The sequence below is a fragment of the Lactuca virosa genome, chromosome 2 (assembly GCF_052849685.1).
Source record: "Lactuca virosa cultivar CGN04683 chromosome 2, Lactuca_virosa_CGN04683_v6, whole genome shotgun sequence".
Classification (NCBI taxonomy): Eukaryota; Viridiplantae; Streptophyta; class Magnoliopsida; order Asterales; family Asteraceae; genus Lactuca; species Lactuca virosa.
Window position 1 is genome coordinate 159,227,648 of NC_136427.1, and position 20,461 is coordinate 159,248,108.

Here is a 20,461-nt window from a genome sequence, read left to right on the forward strand (position 1 = left end):
GTGTAGCCTGCAAGTAAAGCAGCCTACCAACCAGACGATGATATCAACTAGGATCAACACAAGAGCTATCTTCACTTTGATCCAGTTTAAGATTTTGTTCCATCAGATTTGATTGGTCTGCATCCTTCCATGGCACTATCTTCTAGAATATCCAATATGTACTTGGGTTGAATTAAGACAATACCTTCTCTAATTCTCGCCACTTCAACTCCTAGAAATTACTTCAATGGACCAATATCTCTTATGCTAAACGCCTTATTTAAGTAACCCTTTGTTTCATGTATTTTCGAAGCATCATTACCAACGATTATGACATCATCTACCTAGTTAAGAGCTTCTACAAAACTTCCTTGTCGTTTATATATGAAAAATGAGTAATATTCATGTGATTGCTTGTAATTAATCTTTAACAAAGTCATGTTTAACTTATGATACCAATTATGCGACAATTTTCTTAGCCCATACAAGGACTTTCAAAGTATGCAAACTCTTATTTCTCTTTCTTTAGCAAAGCCATGATGAATCTTCATGTAGACCTCCTCATCCAAATCACCATGCAGAAACGTGTTATTGACATTGATTTGATGCATGATCCATTCTTTCTTTATTGCTACTGCAAGTAAGCTTCTAATGATAATGAGTTCTGCTACTGGCGCAAAAGTATCGTGAAAGTCTACACCCTCTAACTGAGTGAAACGCTTTGCAATGAGTCGCACTTTGTATCTCTCTATTTTACCATTGGTTTTGTATCTAATTTTATAGACCCATTTGGAATCTATAGCTTGTTTCCTAATTGGCAGTTCTTTGAGTGTCTAGGTAGCATTTTTTTCTTGGGAATTCATTTCTTTTTGCATTGCTTCTCTCCAATTAGCATCTGGACTTCTTTTTTAAAACTTTTCGAATCATTGTGTGTGCTAATGCCCATAAAAAAAATTTATGTGTATCGGTAAATTTTGTATAGGAAACAAATTTAGAAATGAGATCTATCGTCGAGGATTGCTGACTTGACAAGGGCGGTGCATGGTCAGCTGAAGGGGGCAATTTGACCACGAAATCATCCAGGCGTCGAGGCCAAGACCTACTTCTTTTATCTCTCTGGTTTTCAATACACTGTTCATTATCAACATTACCTTCTCGTGTACATTCCAATGATTGATGAGGATCACTTTCAGGTATAACAATCTCATGATGTTTTCTTGGGACATATTGATTCAATGTAGTTTGATGCATATATTCTGGTGCATTATCAATCACCTTTACCATCAGATTCTCATCGTTGTCTTGGAGCATTTCATTCAAGAATTAGTTGTCTTTGACTTGATTAACATGAGGTGTAGGATCCATGAAAGAAAAAACGTTTTCAACTAACTTAACATCTCTGGAAATGATATTCTTTTTGTCTTTCATATCAAACACTCTATACCCCTTCTCGCCTTATGGACATCCAACAAAAACACTCGGTCTCCCCCCTTACTTTGAAATTGTCACCTTCGATTTCACTATTTCTGGCCTATAATAAACATCCAAGAACTTTCATATGACTATATTTGGGTTTTCGTCCAAATAGGATCTCATATGGAGTTTTATGCTTTATAACCTTTGATGGAAATCAATTTATTATGTAGGTTGCAGTGAGTACAAACTCTCCCCTAGAACTTGACAGGAAGGTTAGCTTCAAACTTTAATGCTCGTGTAGTTTCAAGTATGTGTCTATGTTTTCTTTAGACAACCCTGTTTTATTGAGGCATAGGTGGGAAAATCGTTTCAAAGACAATTCCATCCTCTGCGTAAAAATCTTTCATCGAGCCTGATATAAATTCCCCACCATTTTTGGATCTAATTCGCTTAATCTTCTTCTCAAGTTGACTTTTTACAAGCTCATAGAAATCAACCAGGTAATAATATGCATCATTTTTGTGTTTGAGTAAATAGACCCAATCAACTCTACTATAATCATCAACAATGGTTAAGAAATAATTAACACCCGAGAGAGTGGGTTTATGATACTTACCCCAAACATCAATATGTAATAAATCGAAACAATCAACCGTTTTAACAAACTATGTGAAAAAGGTAACCTAGTGTGCTTAGCCTTAACAGGAAATAACATAATCTGTCTTATATTCTATTCGAAATTTTTTATAGAAAACTAACTTGACATAGTTTTGACTCGGAAGCATGGCCCAATCTCTTATGCCACAACTTGACATCCATCGTTGTTATCATAGCTTGCTTTTGTTTCGCCACCATGCCCATTTGATAAAGACCTTGTTTGCACTCACTCGCGCCAATTAGGTTCCTCGAGCGTAAGGTATGCATGAAGCACAAATCAGGAAGAAATGTTAGCCGAACGGGTAGGATAGGACACTAAACCCTCATTAAAAGTATAATGAATTATAAAGTAACTAAACCCTCATAAATTCCCAATCTTAGTTACTTTAGGAAAAAAATGTGAATTTGATGCTAAGCCATGAAATTACACATTGCACTTTATTAGTCGTTAGTGGAGCGTGTGTGGTTAACCGACACACTAATATGGGACTAATGAAGGATGGCAATGGGTAGCTCGTAGTTTTTCATAGATCAATGGAGCGTGTGTGGTTAACCGGCACATTGATTAGTTGATAATTGACTTCGAGAGTACCAAGCTAATTTGCATGGTTATTCACACCTTGTTTGTGATCGTCGGCATCCCTGTCACAAACTTGAAGGGCCTAATCGAGATTAAACATGCCATTGACAAGTTCAATGAATCTCAAAAGAATCTAGGAATTTCAATTCATTTAAAACCTAATATTCAATTTCGTTTTTCATGGTGGAAATTGGTAAATCGTCATTTACCTACCTTCAAATATTTTACAGTTGGATTACAACATCCCTCTTCCGAATTGTAGAATATTGTGTTGGGTCCTAGCCTTAATATTTCATTTGGGTGTTATATTAAGGACTTAAATCAACTAACTTGAATTTCTCCCCTAATAGATGTCTAGGTCAGACAACTATGGTCTGCCTTATCCTGTTCGAAAAAAGATTTGCACATGAAGATGATATTCCACAATATCATACTTCACTTCCTGCACCTCCTCCAATAATTCTCCCTGACCCACATGTTCGTCGACTTGAAAAGTTCAAGGTCACTCAAGCCCTATTGGCAAGAAAACATGAAGATGGAAGGTCTGTGTGTGCACATGTCTTGGACATCAAGTCACACATTGACAGGCTAGGAATGTTGGGTGTCGTCTTCCCAAGGAAGCTGGCTGTTGACTGGGTTCTTCAGTCACTTCCCGAGTCATATAGTCAGTTTGTTAAAGACTACTATATGACAGATAACGACGTGACCCTTATCGATCTTACCTATTTGCTAATTTCTGATGAACCAGCAATGATTTGGCATACTGGTCAAGCAAATTTGATCGGAAGATCTACTTCCCAAGCTGCCATGGATATAGGCAATGACATAGATACTCCAAAAAAATCCCTTCTCCTATGGGAAGGGAATTGGCTATGGTCAAAAGATTTGACCATAAGAGAAAAGCCAGTTCTGAGATAGTTCCATGTGCAAATGCCAAAGAGTCTACTTGTTTCTATTGCCATTTGAAGGGAAATTAGAAGAGAAGCTGCCTTGACTACCTGAAAGAGCTAAGAGAGGGTAAAATCAAATTGTACGATTCTACTTCAGGTAAGTCCACTATCTAACTCTATTAAGTTTCTATTTGAAGATTCTTAATACATGATGTGATAAAATCACATTTTGATGTTTTGTAGGATCGAAGAAGAGAAAGGAAGCTTAAAGAAAGAGTAGGCTCAGTCTGATTGCGAAGAGATGGATTTCGATCGCATGATTCGATGATCAGAGTTTTGAGCTGCTTAGGAGTTATGATATACTGCTTAGGAATATTTAGAAACATAGTTTTGTTATGTACTTGCATTGTAAGGAAAGGTTTTCCGCATTTTATAAATAAAGAAAATTTTTGATTTTATCTTATTTTATATTTCCTTGCAATGGCATTTGTGAAAAATTGATTTTTGTATGTTTCTATTTTTAGCAAAATGGATTTGATTCTTTCGTTTGTGGTAGTGTCTAAATTTACCAAATAAGGAAAGATTCTCATCACAAAGTTTCAATTGGATAGAAACTTGGAATCCTGCAACTTGTATTGTATGATGAATGAGAACCTTCGTCTTTGGGAAATTAAGACTAATTCCTTGTTCACATGTATATGTGAGTCAAGTGAAGGACTAGGGGATCTGGTACTCTTGGTTGTGTGCTGGTCAGGTCCACCACAAAGAACGATAAGACTATTCGTCATGATTTACTAAAGTTTTGTAAATATGGTTATGCTTACAAGATTAAGTATAATTCTGAATCATTGGAAAAGTTTCAATGTATAGCAGATCGAATAACAAGAGTCAATTAGGCAGAAAGATAAAAGTTTCTCCAATATGAAAGGAAAGGAGAGTACTTTAGTATCGTGTTTTATGATCATCTTAATGATTATGAAAACAATATCATAATTGATACTCTAAGGACATCTTAGTGAACTTATATGGCTAAGAAGAGGAATCGGGAATTGTTGAAATGGTTAAATCAATTAAGGAGAGTCATACTTCATTCCAAAATCAAGTCTTAGATTCATACTCCAAGATTGCGCCTTCAGTGACATAATCTTAAGGAAGGTTTATAACACTTATCAAATGTAGAGTAAAATGTTTTCTACTCTTGTACATTTGAAATTTGTAAGTTGTGATGTTTTGGATAAAACAAAGACCAACTAAGACCAATTGCCAGAAGTGTTTGTCTTGATAAGAAACCGCACTAACTCTTGAATATTTGTTTGTCAAGTAATGTTTCTTGAAAAAGAGGAACTTATATGTCAAGAGGTCAGTGGGAGACTTAAAGACCTTGAAAAGCCTCAAAGAACTAATCAAGAATAAACCTATATTTTATTACTAGCACACAAATTGAGATTCATAACCTATCGTGTTGACATATTCTTGTTTCTGTGCCCATTCCAGTTAAAGTTGACTATGCATGTGAGTTCTATGAGTTCTCAGTTGTTTGCATAAGGCAATGCACCTTGATCAGTGAAAGTTCATTGATAGTAAGGGTGAGCTGCTAAGCAACTTGGAAAACATGGTAGGCCCTTGTGCTACCAAGTGGCAAGAAATTAAGATTGAACAAGTTCAGTCCATATGAGTTTGAATCTGCCATAGACCTTATCTAATGATAATGGTTGGAAATGACAGTTTCACATGGATAGGAACACATACACCATAGAATCTAAGTGTCATAAGGTTTCTCTCCAATTCATGAAAAAGATTGTGAGGAAACGCTTTCACTAAGTAGATTTTAAGGAGATAGCAGTTGTGTTAATTGCGTTCTCAAATTCGATTATGATTACGACATCCCTTTTTATAGTTCGAATTGTGAGAAATGGAAAATAGGTTGAACATTCGGAACTTATTGTTGTAAGGTCTGAATATTTTAGACACATGTATGAGCTTTCTAATAAAAGGTGTATGAGCTTAGATAAAGGCTTATCGAAGCATCTCGTATTAGAAAGAAATTAAATAAGTATTGATTTCTAGAAGTCCAGCTGATTTCTGGATACATGTCAAAGCTAGTGGGAGCATAAGTGTTATGCTAGTAAGAATATAATTATCATGATAGTGGGAGCATGATTATTATGAGAAGTATTGCAAGTTAGCAATACTAGGTATAGGAAACAAAGGTTACAAATTTCCAAAGTTGCAAAATTTGAAAAGTTGTTAATAAGGGGGAGAATACTTATACTTTATTTCGAATCTAAAAGTTTCAATTGAAGTATTAATCAAACTTAGTCATGGATATATGAATACTATGTTGAAATGATTCAACATAAGGAAATTCTATATATGGAAATATTATAGCAAAAGACTGGTCAGGTATCATGTCTTTATGTAAGACATTATGAATCGTGTCCCATATGCTTCGGGTATAGGATCGATTGCATATGCTATAATATTCACATATTCTAATTTTCCAAATGCCTAGGGCATTGAAAGGGAAAAGGGACTAGAACTGGGTATGAGTGAAAGTTATTAAACAACTATCAAGGACGATCTAAGGTTTACCAAGGATTTGTTGTTTGTGGACATTTGGAAGTATAGTAATGAATGGACCATATTGATATAATTCTGAATAGATAGGATTCTATTAAGAATGAATATTTATATGGCAATTATGGATATCAAAAATCTATGAGCAAGTTAGAAACTTTTATGCAAGAAGGATGTTCAAAGGAATGTGCTTTGAATATGAGACTTCGTATCTATGGAATCGTCTAGTAACATTCTCCAATGGAATGGTTTGTAATTGGAAAAGTCTCTGTGACTTGTGTACATAGTCATTACAAAAGGATCGTTGCATATAAGCTTAGAATCTAACAGATTACAGTAAGTGGCAAGGACTTGGTATTCTCACACTTACGATAAGGATTTGGAATTGTGAAATGAGCATCATTGAAATGTTTTCAATTGATCTATTTCTCAAAGAAAGGACCATAGGTAAACATAGTGTGCATGCTTGGAGCATGGGATAACTATTGTTTTAATTCAAGTATTAAGTTGATTAATCAAAACATTAGACAATGAATAATGTGTAATCAATATGGTGATTAAATAAAAGGTGTTTTATTTATATTCAAAAGTTTTGAGACCATATTGGATTCAATTATTCTTGTATTTCACTTCGCATGTTTTGAATTCCCGAATAATAAGATTATTCAAACATCCACAGTCAATCATACTTTGGAAGTAGGTAATGAGGTAAGACAGTCATGAATTCGTCTGTAGATTGTCTAAAGTGTTAGACATAACACAAGTTTTCTGCAGTATTCATGAGTACTCCTGTAATAAGATTTGAGTATTGGATTAAACCCACGCTCATCTGAATCACTTCATGGATTTTATCACGAGTGATTGTGAGACGATAATATCTTATATTCTTGAAACGGAGAGATATGAGTTGTTGTTTACGAGTCGGTTGCACATTGATAATACGTAAACACATAAGTAACTTGATGTTATAAAACGTATTGTTGTGTGTGACTTGATGAGTAAATAGTGCAAGCATATGAGTCGAAGTTTATCCGTTCCCTTTACCCTAAGAGGGATAAAAGCGATATATGTGGGCCCCTCGATGATTTAGTGATGACAACCCTAAGCGCTTGGCCAAGCCTGGACTAATTTGATTTGTTCAATTAGTCAGTCGTCATAAATCAGAAATCGAGAAACAACACATGAACAGATAGAATGATTATAATCCATTTCTCAGTTCATACGATATCTATAATGGAGGAATATATGATCCCTTATCTAATGGACGCGTTGGTGATAAGATCAGAGTTCTACAGCGGCTTTTGAAAGCTACGATTGCTAGTCGGGTTTTGGAGTCGTACTTGCAATAATAGTTATTAGACTTATCCAAGTGGGAGACTGTTGGATTAGGTGTCTAAGCCCATAACTATAATTGGTATGTACTTGACCCGAGAGTAGCATGGTCCATTTCGGGCTGCCTTCACCAGAACAATTTGATAGGATGGATTTTGAAAAAGAGGTTATTTGTGATTTATTAATATATTATAATTATAATATATTAATTGAAACATCATATTATTTAATTGGTATTGATCAAGAATTAATTTGGAATTAATTTAGTGATCAAAAGAGACCAATTAAATTAACGGGGGACTGATTAAGTAAATCAATGATACTTATAGTTTGGGCTAATAATCTATGTTAGAATGGACTAAGAGTTAGTCCAAAGGGATTATCATATGGATTATTGGATTAAATGCCCAAGGAAATAAATTAGGGTTTACAAGTTTAAACTCTTGGAATTCTACACTATAAGAGTAACCCCTGAAACCCTAAAATTGGCACTTGTACATTCTAAGAAAAGCCTAGCCGTTTTGGTGGTTCATAACCTCTCTCTCAAGTTCCTCCATTTGTTCATGGTGTTTGTGACTTGTTTGAGGCATCACACTTGAGGTGTTAAGCTCTTGAAAGGCCAACAACTACAAGCTACAAATAAGAGGTATTCTTCTAACTATTTTTTATGATTCATGTACCAAATTTGTATGCTAGATAGGTTCATGCTTTGGATAATTTTGTTGCATGTATAACTTGAGAAAACTTAGATCCAAAGCTATTAGGGTTGTATGTGCAACATAGGAGTGTTATAGTACTCAAAACCCAACAGTTACTTCCAATCATTCAACTGTAACACTATCAAAGAAATCATCGATGTTTTATTCAATCTTTAATTTTCGCTTTATTTGTTGGATTATTCACCACTCAACAATTGGTATCAGAGTAGATGTTATACAATCAATTGGAATATGATTTTATTATCTCTTTGTTTTAATATGTATCATTTCACACATTAAATTGATTTACTTTTGCTCAAATTTCATTCCAGTCTGTCAATAAAATCTTATTTATCACCATGTCAATAAAACTTAAGACAATTGCAATTATGCTTATTATGTTGATTCGAACTCTGGTGCTCCTTTTACTCTTATGACAATTGTTGTAAAAGAATGAAATATTATGTTAAGACATAAAGTGACCCTCAGCAGCTGAATTGTGTGAACAATACCATAGACTTGATGATTCAAAGGAACCGAAGAGGAGTTAAGTCTTATCGAAGAGCCTTGTACGTTGTTGAGCTATACCGAAAAGGAAAAGTCTACCTGAGTATAAAGATGATGTTCTGTCTTTTCACTGATAAAACAATGATAAACTTTATACTGACATTTATTGGTAGACTACACAAAGCAGTCATGGGCATAGGGCCGCCCAAGCTACTCTTATTTGATATTTTAATATGTACTTTATGTCCTATAAATAGATTATCTTGTTGATCAATCTATTAAGATCTCCACTTCCAATATCTTTTCTGTGTAATCGTTATATTAATACAAAAGTCTCTTTATCAGATTATCTTTCATATTTAGTTGTTCATCACTTACTAACCTGGTCTTGAATGCAAGACTTGTTACGATTAACTTAAGTTTTATTTACCTGCTTATATTTTAAGTAAACTTGTTGTTATATCTCTTCCTTATTATTCCGCATTCCAATTATTGTCGAGCTTCATCAAAAGATCCATTAATTCCGCATTTATCTCAATATCATTAAAATATTAACATCTTTTTACTAAAAAATTGGTATCAGATCCATATTGGTTCCTTTTTAATTTTTCTTTAAAAACAAAAGTCGTTTTCAAAAGAAGAACTCTGATTTAAAAGCCTTTTATACCACTTAGCTCATTATTTTTAAGGAAATATGGCACAAAAGTACTCTTTAAATATATCTAACAGTGTTGGAGGTTCCAATGGAGCTCCAATACTTGTTGCAAGTAAATATCATCACTGACCTCAACGTATGGAAAGATATTTATAAAGACTAGATAAAGAATTCTGGAGATCTATTGAATATGGTCCACATGTACATGTCCTTACTCTCATTGTCGTCGACGACGCTCAAGTCATACTTGGAGGTGGTCAAGTAGCCATGACCAGACCTACCAACGATGACATAAGTAAGATGGAGAAAGATGAAATTGCTTTCTATGAAATCTCGTGTGGAGTTCCACCCGACAGTTTCGATCTTATTATCAACTGTGAGTCAGCAAAAGAAATTTGGGATGTTCTTAAAAAAATTTATGAAGGTACAGAGCAAGTTCAAGATAAAAAGCTGACAACTGCTCTAAACGAGTTCAACAACTTTAAAGCTCTTCCTGGTGAAAATCTCGATGAGTCCTTCAAAATATTCAACCTCATCGTCACCAAACTCTATACTGCAGGAATCACTCGTAGTGATCATGAAACAAACTTGTAGTTTCTAAATGGCCTGGGAAAACAATGGACAATGGCGAAGATGATAGTTCAAGGTGATAGAAAAATCAAAACTCTTTCGTTGTATAAACTCTACGGTGAACTACAAACTCATGAGTCTACGGTGATGAAGGACTGCATGGATCTAGGTTGACCACTCGCCTTAGTCGCCGACTCACTGCAACCTACCAACCCATCTCATCAGTATTATCATACCGGAGAAACAACATACCAAACCTCATATGATGACACACTGCAGTCATATGAACTAGAAATGCCACACGATGATGAAGAAGCTTTTCAACATGCATTAGCCCTTGTTAGCCAATAGTTCAACAGACTCCCTCCTCTTAATATCAAAGGTAGTGGCACGGTGCAGATCATGATGCACGATGACATGGTCAGGAAATTAGATTGTTGGTATGTTCCAGAACTTCGGAAGAATCTACTTTCTCTTGGCACATTTTCTAACAATGTGATGAGGTACGTTGGTGAAGGTGACTGGGTCAAAGTGACCAAACACTCTCTGGTTATAATGAAAGGGAAGATTAATTATGAGGGATATATATCCTAGAAGGTAGTACGGTTATGGGAACAGTGGCTATCTCCCAATCCTTGAATGAAGGTGATGACAAGATGGAGTTATGGCATCATAGATTGGGGCACATGAGTGAGAAGGGCATGTCAGTTCTGAGTAAACAAGGACTACTTGGTGGAGAGGCTACTGGAAAGATAAAGTTTTGTGAAGCTTGCATTAAGGGAAAGCATCGCAAAGTGACGTTCGATACCGGTCAGCACACAAGAAAGGAAATCCTGGAGTATGTTCACTCAGGTCTGTGGGGTCCTGCACTAGTGAAGTCTCAAGGAGATTGCTCATACTTTGTGAGTTTCATTGATGAATATTCAAGGAAGGTTTGGTTGTACTTTCTCAAGACCAGAGATGAGGTGTTTGGGATGTTCAAGGAGTGGAAGACCATGGTTGGGAAAAGTACTAGAAAACATGTAAAGACTCGTAGGACTGACAATGGGTTGGAATTCTGCAATGCTCCATTTGATAATTTCTGTAAGGCAGAAGGTATAGTGAGGCACCCTACTGTACGATACACACCACATCAAAATAGAGTGGCAAAACGGATGAACCAAACACTCATGCAGCGTTCAAGGTGCATGCGGATATTTGCTAACTTATCCAAGCAATTTTGGGGGAAGTAGTTAACAACACTGCTTGCTATTTGGTGAACATATCACCATTAACTGCTATTGACTTGAAGACTCCTCAAGAGGTATGGTTCGGTAAACCCTCTAACTATTCTGGTTTACGTATATTTGGATGCCCCACATATGCTCATGTGAATAATGGTAAACTTGAGCCAAGGGCAATGAAATGCTTATTTCTAGGAAATGCAACATGAGTTAAAGGTTATCAACTGTGGTGTATAGAAGAATGAAGAACTCCTAAATTTATAATGAGCAGAGATGTGACGTTTGATGAATCTGCCATGGGTAACCAGGGAGGAGGTATTACAAACCAATAGGGGAACAAAGATTAGGGTTCTAGCCAGAAGGTAGAGTTTGCAACTCATACTCCAGACAGAGTTGTGATAAGTGACAAAGAGCAAGGCGACAGTAAACTTCCTGGACAAGATGAAACCTAAGAGCAACCCATGGGATTTTCGTCTAGTGGTGCTGATGTTGGGAAATATGATGGGTCTAAATCTATAGCAAAGAGAAGATCAAATAGGGTCATTCGACAACCTGATAGATATGTGGGATGTGTGAATTCATGTGAACTTGACTCCATTGTTTTTGCTTTAGCAACTGGAGAAGACATTGACACTTAAGAACCTCAATCGTATAAAGAGGTTGTGGCGAGTAAAGAAGCAAATGATTGGCTGATGGCCATGAATAAAGAAATGCAATCTTTAACGAAGAATGAAACATGGGATCTAGTTCCATTACCAAAGCGAGAAAATCCAGTGCGATGCAAATGGAGCTTTAAGAAGAAGGAAGGGATATCAAGAGTTGAACCAGCTAGGTTCAAGGCAAGGTTGATGGCGAAAGGCTTTTCTCAGAAAAAAGGAATTGATTATCACTAGGTGTTCTCACCATTCATGAAGCACAAGACAATTCAGGTTCTTTTGGCCATGGTGAGTGCATTTGATCTGGAGCTTGAACAGCTTGATGTGAAAACCGCATTTCTTCATGGGAACTTAGAAGAGAATATTTATATGTCCCAGCCAGAAGGGTTCCTTGATTCTAAGAAGGATCATGTATGTTTGCTGAAGAAATCCCTCTATGGTTTTAAGTAGTCTCGAAGACAATGGTACAAGAGATTTGATTAATTCGTGATCTCGAATGGCTACGCTTGGAACCAATTTGACAATTATGTCTACTCAAAGGAATTATCACTAGATTCCTACATATATCTGTTGCTATATGTTGATGATATGCTCATCGCAGCCAAGGACATTGCTGGAATAAATGAATTCAAGGCGACCCTGAAGAATGAGCTTGAAATGAAGGATTTGGGAGCAACAAAGAAGATACTTGGAATAGAGATACTAAGGGATAGAAAAGCAGGGCCGTTGTGTACTTCTCAACAGAAGTACATTGAGAAAGTTCTGTAATCCTTCAATTGTGATCAGTCCAAGCCAATTGGAACTCCTTTGGCGGCTCACTTTAAATTTGGTCCAAACACTATACCCACTACTAATAAAGAAAGGAAGTACGTGAGTAGGGTTCCATACTCAAGTGCTGTTGGAAGTCTCATGTGGGTTATGGTCTGTACCATAACTGATTTGGACCATGCAGTCGTTGTGGTTAGTAGGTTTATGAGTAACCCAGGGAAGATTCATTGGGAAGCTGTAAAGTGGATCTTACGATACTAGAAGGGAACGGCAAATGTTTGCTTCGTGTACGGAGAAAATACGAAGAGTGACTTGGTGGGATATGCTGACTCTGATTATGGTGGTGACTTGTTGAAGCGCAGGTCACGGACGTGCTACATATTCACTTTATTCGGATGTGCCATCAGTTGGAATTCAAATTTACAAGATACCATTGCTTTCTCCACAACTGAATCCGAGTACATGTCCATGATGGAAAGAATAAAGGAGGAGATATGGTTGCAAGGGCTTATTCAGAGTCTTGGTCTGAATTAGAGAAGCCTGTCTAGTATTGTGATAGTCAAAGTGCTTTGAGTCTTGCAAAGAATCCTGTGTATCACGAGAAGACGAAGCACATCGATGTCAGGCTGAATTTCATTCAGGATATTCTAGAAGAAGACAAGTTTTCAATACTGAAGATTGATACCAAGGTCAACCCAGCAGATATGTTCACAAATGTGGTGCCCATGGAGAAGTTCAAGCTTTGCTTTGACTTGGTTGATGTTTGCAGGAGATAGGTCCCTTCGGGGACGAATGACAGGAAGGGAGAGGAAGTTCTTGTTCGAGGTGGAGTTCAGAGGATGCTCAAGTCAAGGTGGAGATTTTTATATGTGACTCGAGCATTTGCATCATGTGCATGGATCATTTGGTGCACTTAGAACTAAATGGTGCACTTGGGGTTCATGGAGTATGTTACAAAGGAATGGATCATCTGAGAAAGGACTGGATCGTCTGAAAAAGGAACAGATCAAGTTCCAAAGGAACGGATCGTACATAAGCGGGTTTAGAGCAACTGGAAGAGGTTTGTAGCACTTGGGAGTGATATGGAGCAACTAGGGAACCTTGTTGCGCCATATGTTGATGGGATTGGCCAAGAAGGATGTTGTTGCGCTAATGGAATTCCTTCTTGTGCCATTATGCCCCTTGTTTCACCATGAGGAGTTCCTCTTGCACCATGAGGATCCCTCTTGCTCCATAAGGTATTCCTGTTGAGCCATGGAGTACCCTCCTGCGCCATGCATGGCGTTGTTATGCCATGTATGTTCCTGTTGCGCCAAGGTGGTGTTGTTGCTCTAATATTGATGTTCTTGCGCCAAACTTGAAGTCTCTTGCGCCATCCATATCCTTGTTGCGCCATGATGGCACATGTTGTACCATCTTGGTCCTTGATGAGCCAAGTATGATATGAAGTCCTCTATGATGCTCAAGATCATTCAAGGATGCTCAGAAGTTGGTATTTCTCAATGGTTACACCATGTTGTGCCACCATGATGGTTTTTGGGCCATTAGTCTTCATGATGCACCACTTATACATCATGTTGCTTCACTATGGCACAAGGTACTCCATCATGTGTGTTGCTGATGCTCATGGGTTGTATGACATAGATGAATGTTCCAGAATATGCTGCATGGCAAATTGTGATTGGTTGACACCTTTCATGGGCCTATGGGCCAATAGGCTTGGCCCATTAGGTTTTTAGGTCTGATCCCTCAAGTATTAATAAGGATGCATTCTAGGTCATTTTGTATCTTTAATTCTAGAGTGATAGGCAAAGCACTGTGTAATTATACTTGTAACCTCTATTTGAGAGCTCTGAAATAAAAGAATATTCCCCTCCTGCCCGTGGACATAGGTCACCTTCACCGAACCACGTAAATACTGTGTCTTGTGTGCTTATAGTTTTGCAAGTTATCCTCTTTGCTTCCTAATAGTCCACATACCCCTCACCAAAACGGTTAAGTTCATTCTCATGCCCAATTGAAGGTTTTATGATCTTATCTGAACTATAAAAAGGGGAAAATTATGTATGGTCATTCGAAAGAAGATTGTGAATTTTGAAAATGGTCATTTTTGTTGATACTTGGGAAATATTCAGTGGTATCTCAATGAGCTTATATTGAAGTTTATATGTTGTAATGACTATGTGCGTTATTGATTCGACTTTGGTTCTTTTTGATTGATTTTCATTGAGAATTCTGGTTTTGATTTGTTACACAGAACTTTTGTACCTTGATACATTTAGAGAACATTTATCATTGATTATTATGAAGACCGATGTGACATTGAGGGGGGGGGTTCCTAATTGATTTGTGGAGCATAGAAGTGACTCAGAAGCTTGATTCTAGAGTGGTTTTTTATAGGTTTATAGTTGAGATGCTTATTGACTATCGAAGATTCAAGCTTGTTGATATCTTCATCATTTTTTCTCATTACAATGTCATAAATGGACTTCTTATTCTCTATATGCTTTTTCATAGAATAGAGCGTTGTCATCCATTTAAAGCTTTGAGGGGAGAATGTTGGGTGTAAATATTTCCATGGAGGGAAACATCGAGGCTTAGGATATTACATTGGCATATAGAGCATATTCCTTTAGGGCTTGGGGCATCCCTTATGAACATGTCAGGGTATATCCATTGTAGGGTGTGCATAAAGATGTAGTCAGAGGGATTAGAGAATGGAGTCATTGTACATAAGAATTCTTTTATCTTTTATTCTTTATAATCCTTTTTATGGCCTATTATTATTTTTGGCCCCAAAACTCACCCTCTCCATTGTGTTTTCTCTTCTTATTGAGCATGTAAAATCATGTGTTCATGTCTCAATAACAAATACTTCTTGCAATTCATTGGATGACCAAATAACAACAAAACAATAAGTCTTGGGAGTGAAATGAAAGAAAACTCAAGCATAATGTCCATAGGTGGTCGATTCACGTGTTGTAAATCGATTCTTGGTAGTGCTGGAACATATATATTTCATTTCTTTTGAGATCCAACTGAAATGATTAGTTTTTTCTAATGTTTAAGAATGGCCTTCTTTTGGGTTAGGGATATTTAAGAAAACAAAATCTTCTGGATCAGATGTTTTAAAGTGTTAGCTAAAAATGAGAAACAAGGGTTGGGATTGGGGAGTCCGTATGTTGCAAACCGTGATCTTATTTTTATACGGAATTAAACATTTTTAATTCAGAGTTAGTCCGTATTGGCTCAGATTATTAAATATATTCATGGGGAAAATGGAAGGTTTGGGAGACTCTAAAGGGATGAAAACTAAAGCCTAGAGAAGAAGTGTCACCTTATTATTTGAAAATGAGGAATTACATTAGAAAATTCTGGGGTATTGGATATTCTATAAGTCGAGGGTTAGGAACCACCATCATTCTTGACTCACTGAGTAGATCATTTGACGAGTATGTTATGAAATTGAACGACTCTTATGTATCCTATGACAAGTTCTATGATGGACTCAAAATTGTAGAGTATGATCTATGAAAATAATTCACACATAATACTTCATAGAAAGGTGATGGATGATCGTAAGCTTGAGAAGAAATGATATAGACCACTAATGGATCCAATGGATATTTACTACTTCTATTGTAAGGTACCATGAAATAGGAAACACGGATGACCATAATACTTGAAGGAGTTGAAAAAACCCCATGCGAAGGTGTATGCGAAATCATATATGATAACCATATTACTTTTACTTCTTATTCCGTAGTAGTGATCCTAAGAAGGGTATTGATATTTGTCTTTATTTTCAAGTGCCATTGGAAATAAGAGAACTTGATTATGGAGGACGAGATATGATCATGCATGAAGACGTTGTCTATAGGATTAAAGATCTTTATTTTATTTCTTTGTATGCATAATTATAAGTAAAAATATTAACATTATAATAGATTAATATATAAAATTTGATTCAAAACATTCTTTGTAAAACTCCCGTAAACATGAAATGTATTGCTAAAGATCCAAGAGGATAGGATTTTGGATATCATTTGACCTTTTTTCTTATGATGAAATACAAAGTCATATTTATGACAAATACATTGGCCACCGACTTGTTGGAATTAGTTAAAAAAATGGACTTTTCAAGGTGTGACCATAAGCTGTGAGGTTGTTTCATAACTACCTCCATAAAGGACATCATCTCAGGCGGCGTAGCTTAAGGAAATAAGTAATCATTGTATGATTAATGATGAATCGCATTATGGTTCATATAAACTATAAAATTATACCAAGAAATTCGTTATGTAGTCCTATACCTTACACCATCAAGAAAGTTTCAAAACATCGTCTACCATTTTTGGATATTTTAGATAATAAATATATGTTTGTCAATAAGACAACCTTTATTTCCCTCAAAGAAATAGATATCTAGAAACCAGTGGAAGCCTAATTAATCTTCAAATGGTTATAGAATCAATAATGAAACCAAATATTGGCACCAAAACCTAAAAGGGTAAACAATCATGAACAGTCTGAAGTGTTTGATGATGTTATTAAGTGGATGATTAATGACAGTTATTGTATGATAAATCCAAAATAATAGAAACAATTCTTGTTCATAGTTGAGACTTGTGTTCATAAGAAACAGAAAAAATATGTTGGAAGAGCACTCTATAAGACACCATAACTAAATTCAGCAACTAAGTTTGAGTATGTTGTAGTTGGTGAAGCTACATGTAGTACCATGTGAATGAAAATGAGACCATCTAGTATACTTTTAAACTTACACATAGTGTGTGTACTTAGGGTTGCTAGACATCTAAAAGTGACTTTGAAAAGGGAACTTGTGAGTAACACCAAGTTGTTTGGCCTGATCAAGATATGACTCTCACATTAGGATTAATTCACAGTAAGTCTACAGTAAGCTTAGTAAGATTAGTTGATTTGATATACGAACTGATACTATGTGACATTTAAAATGAAGTGATGATTATTAAGTGGAGATCTTAATATATATAAGTAAGCAAGCACTATTCATTTAATTAATATGTTATGTTCAAATTTTCATGTTTTACACTTTCATAAATACTAATGTATTTAAAACCTCCACAATTGATCATACTCTAAGGAAGAAGTAATTAATTAAGACTAATAATTAAGACTAATGTGGGACGATGGTAGAAATATTTATAGTGATGAATATATCATGGTGATACAATCAACATCCACATGCATGTAATGGTGATTATGTATTGGAGTAACTTACACTTGTCTTAGATACATGCCATGTGTAAATTACGTTTTGAACTGCAACGTGTGAATGTGAGAGTCTATTAGAAATATATTCACTATCATAATATCTTAGTGACATAATAGTTGCATGGGCCTATAGATGCTATGTTTTTCTTGAAAATAATATCAGTCCCTAGTCATCGAAATGACAAGCCACTACATCTTTATCGAGTGATGCTTCATATTTGGGGCAACAAACTTAGTTCCAAAAACCATTGGATTGGAAACTTATTATTCTTATACATATTTTGAAGGCCACTCATGTATATTGTAAGTAAGCCAATGTTGGTGATTTTATATCACTAATATTATTTAAGTGTAATGTGGTTAATTTTTTGATCAGTGTCAGTTTGACAATTATTCAACAAATCGGTATGGTATGAAGTGCACATTTTGTTTAATTTTGTCTTTGTTAAAAGCATGCTGCTATTTAAGGGCGAAGCCCCTGAACCAACGGGGGTCCGGGGGCAGCGCCCCTAGGAGCGGGGTCTAAGGGGAGGCAGCCCCTGGAGGGGTCCAAGGGGCAGAGGTCCTGGATGGGGTTCGCCCCAAATTTGTTACTATATAAAAAATGAATCAGAAATTCGGATTTTTGGTAAATGCACCCGGTTTTGTGATCCATATTCTAGACCCGGATTTAAGTTGGTTTATGACTGTTTTTGGACAGTTTTAGGACATAAAACTGTCATGTGGAAGTTCTAAGTCAGGAATTTTTTCTTGTTATATGATCATTTTCGAAATTAGTTTTTGGTACTCTTCTTCTTTATAAGATCTTGAACATTTTCTCTTCCATTTCTCTCATTTTCTGAGTCTTGTCCAATTAAAAATTGAGAGTACCACCCAAATACTTTAATCTGAAAGTGTTATACACGATTCTCAGAAATTCTAAGCCTTACTATACCCTAAATTTCTAACAAATATTAAATTATTTGTGTGATCATGGAAAGTGGCGATTCTGTGAAGGAAATGACAAGTAAGTTTGACAAACAGAACAAGTTTGAAGGGCAAGATTTCGTAGATGGCAGAAGAAGATGAAGTTTCACCTTACCACTCTAAAAGTGGTGTATGTTATGCGTACACCCATGCCAGTCTTACTAGAATGTGTTGAAGATGAACCATTGTAGGCAACAAGAAGGAGATCAAAGTGGGGAAATGATGATTACATATGTCATGGTCATATTCTCAATGGTATGTCTGACTCCCTTTTTGATATCTATCAAAATTTCGAATCTGCAAAAGAACCGTGGGGTTCTCTTGAATCCAAGTACATGGCTGAAGATGCCTCTAGCAAGAAGTTTTTTGTCATTAACTTTATGGGTTACAAGATGGTTGAATCCAGTCTCCAGGCCTCTTATGGAACAATTCCATGAAATATTAAGGATTCTGGGACAATTTGCCCAACACAATTTGAAAATGGATGAAACCATTTATGTGGTTATGATCATTGACAAACTGCCCCCTTCTTGGAAGGATTTTAAATACAATCTGACACATAACAAAGACGAATTGACTTTGACTCAACTTGGAAGCCATTTACGGATTGAATAGCCCTTAAGGACTCAAGATGTAACATCCCAAAATCCAGAGCCAAAAATTTCATTTTTAATTAAGTTATTATAAAACCAATAGTATAAAAACACCCATAGTGTCATCCCATATCAAAACATGTATGTCAATAATCAAAACATGTCATAATGAAACAATATCATATTATAATCCCAAAGATCTCATGTGCGGAAAACATAGTGTGATGCGTTACGATCATGCCGACTCCTTTCCTTTTGAAGAAGAATTACCTGAAACCAAAACTGCAAACCGTAAGCACAAAGCTTAGTGAGTTCCCCCATCATACCACATACCATACAAATAACATATTGTCAGGCATATCTTGGTGCCCGACCTACCCCTTCGGTCTCTTTCAACCGGTAACCGCCTATCATATATGGGTGTTGGTCTACTCCTTCAGTCTCTTTCAACCGGTAAACGCCTATCATATCTGGGTGCTGGCCTACCCCTTCGGTATCTTTCAATCGGTAACCGGGAACTATTTCACCCCCTACCACTACCACATAATATCTAACATATACACATAAATCACATACTACGTAGCATACCTGGGTGTTGGCCTACCCCTTCGGTCTCTTTCAACCGGTAACTGGGGACTATTTCACTCCTAGCACTACCACATAATAACGTAGCATACTAGCACATAAAGCATAACAGATAGTGGCATACCATACAATTATCACAAAGACAATCATCTTAACTATAATCACCTACTAGTGGGCTGGCATTGGTGCCTTAGACCCACTTCTACTAGAAGGTAACTCACCTCACACTGCTCAAGTCCCGCAGACAAAACTTTCGCTGTTGGATGACAGATTCCCGAACTGTCAACATCAAAGTAACACCCAATTAATAATTGGGTTCCAACACATAACCATAAGTCCATGCTTCCGGTAAAAGACTACTTTACCCCCAACTTAGCTTGATTCAAGCCCAAGGCCCAATCCAAAGGCCCAAAAGTCAAACAATGAACCAAAGCCCAACATATGGCCCAATTTTCTAAATTGGGCCCAAACCTCTACATGGTCTTACCCTAAGGCACAACCATTTATTCCAGTCCAAACTTTTGGCATTCCAATGGTCCAACATCTCGTAATC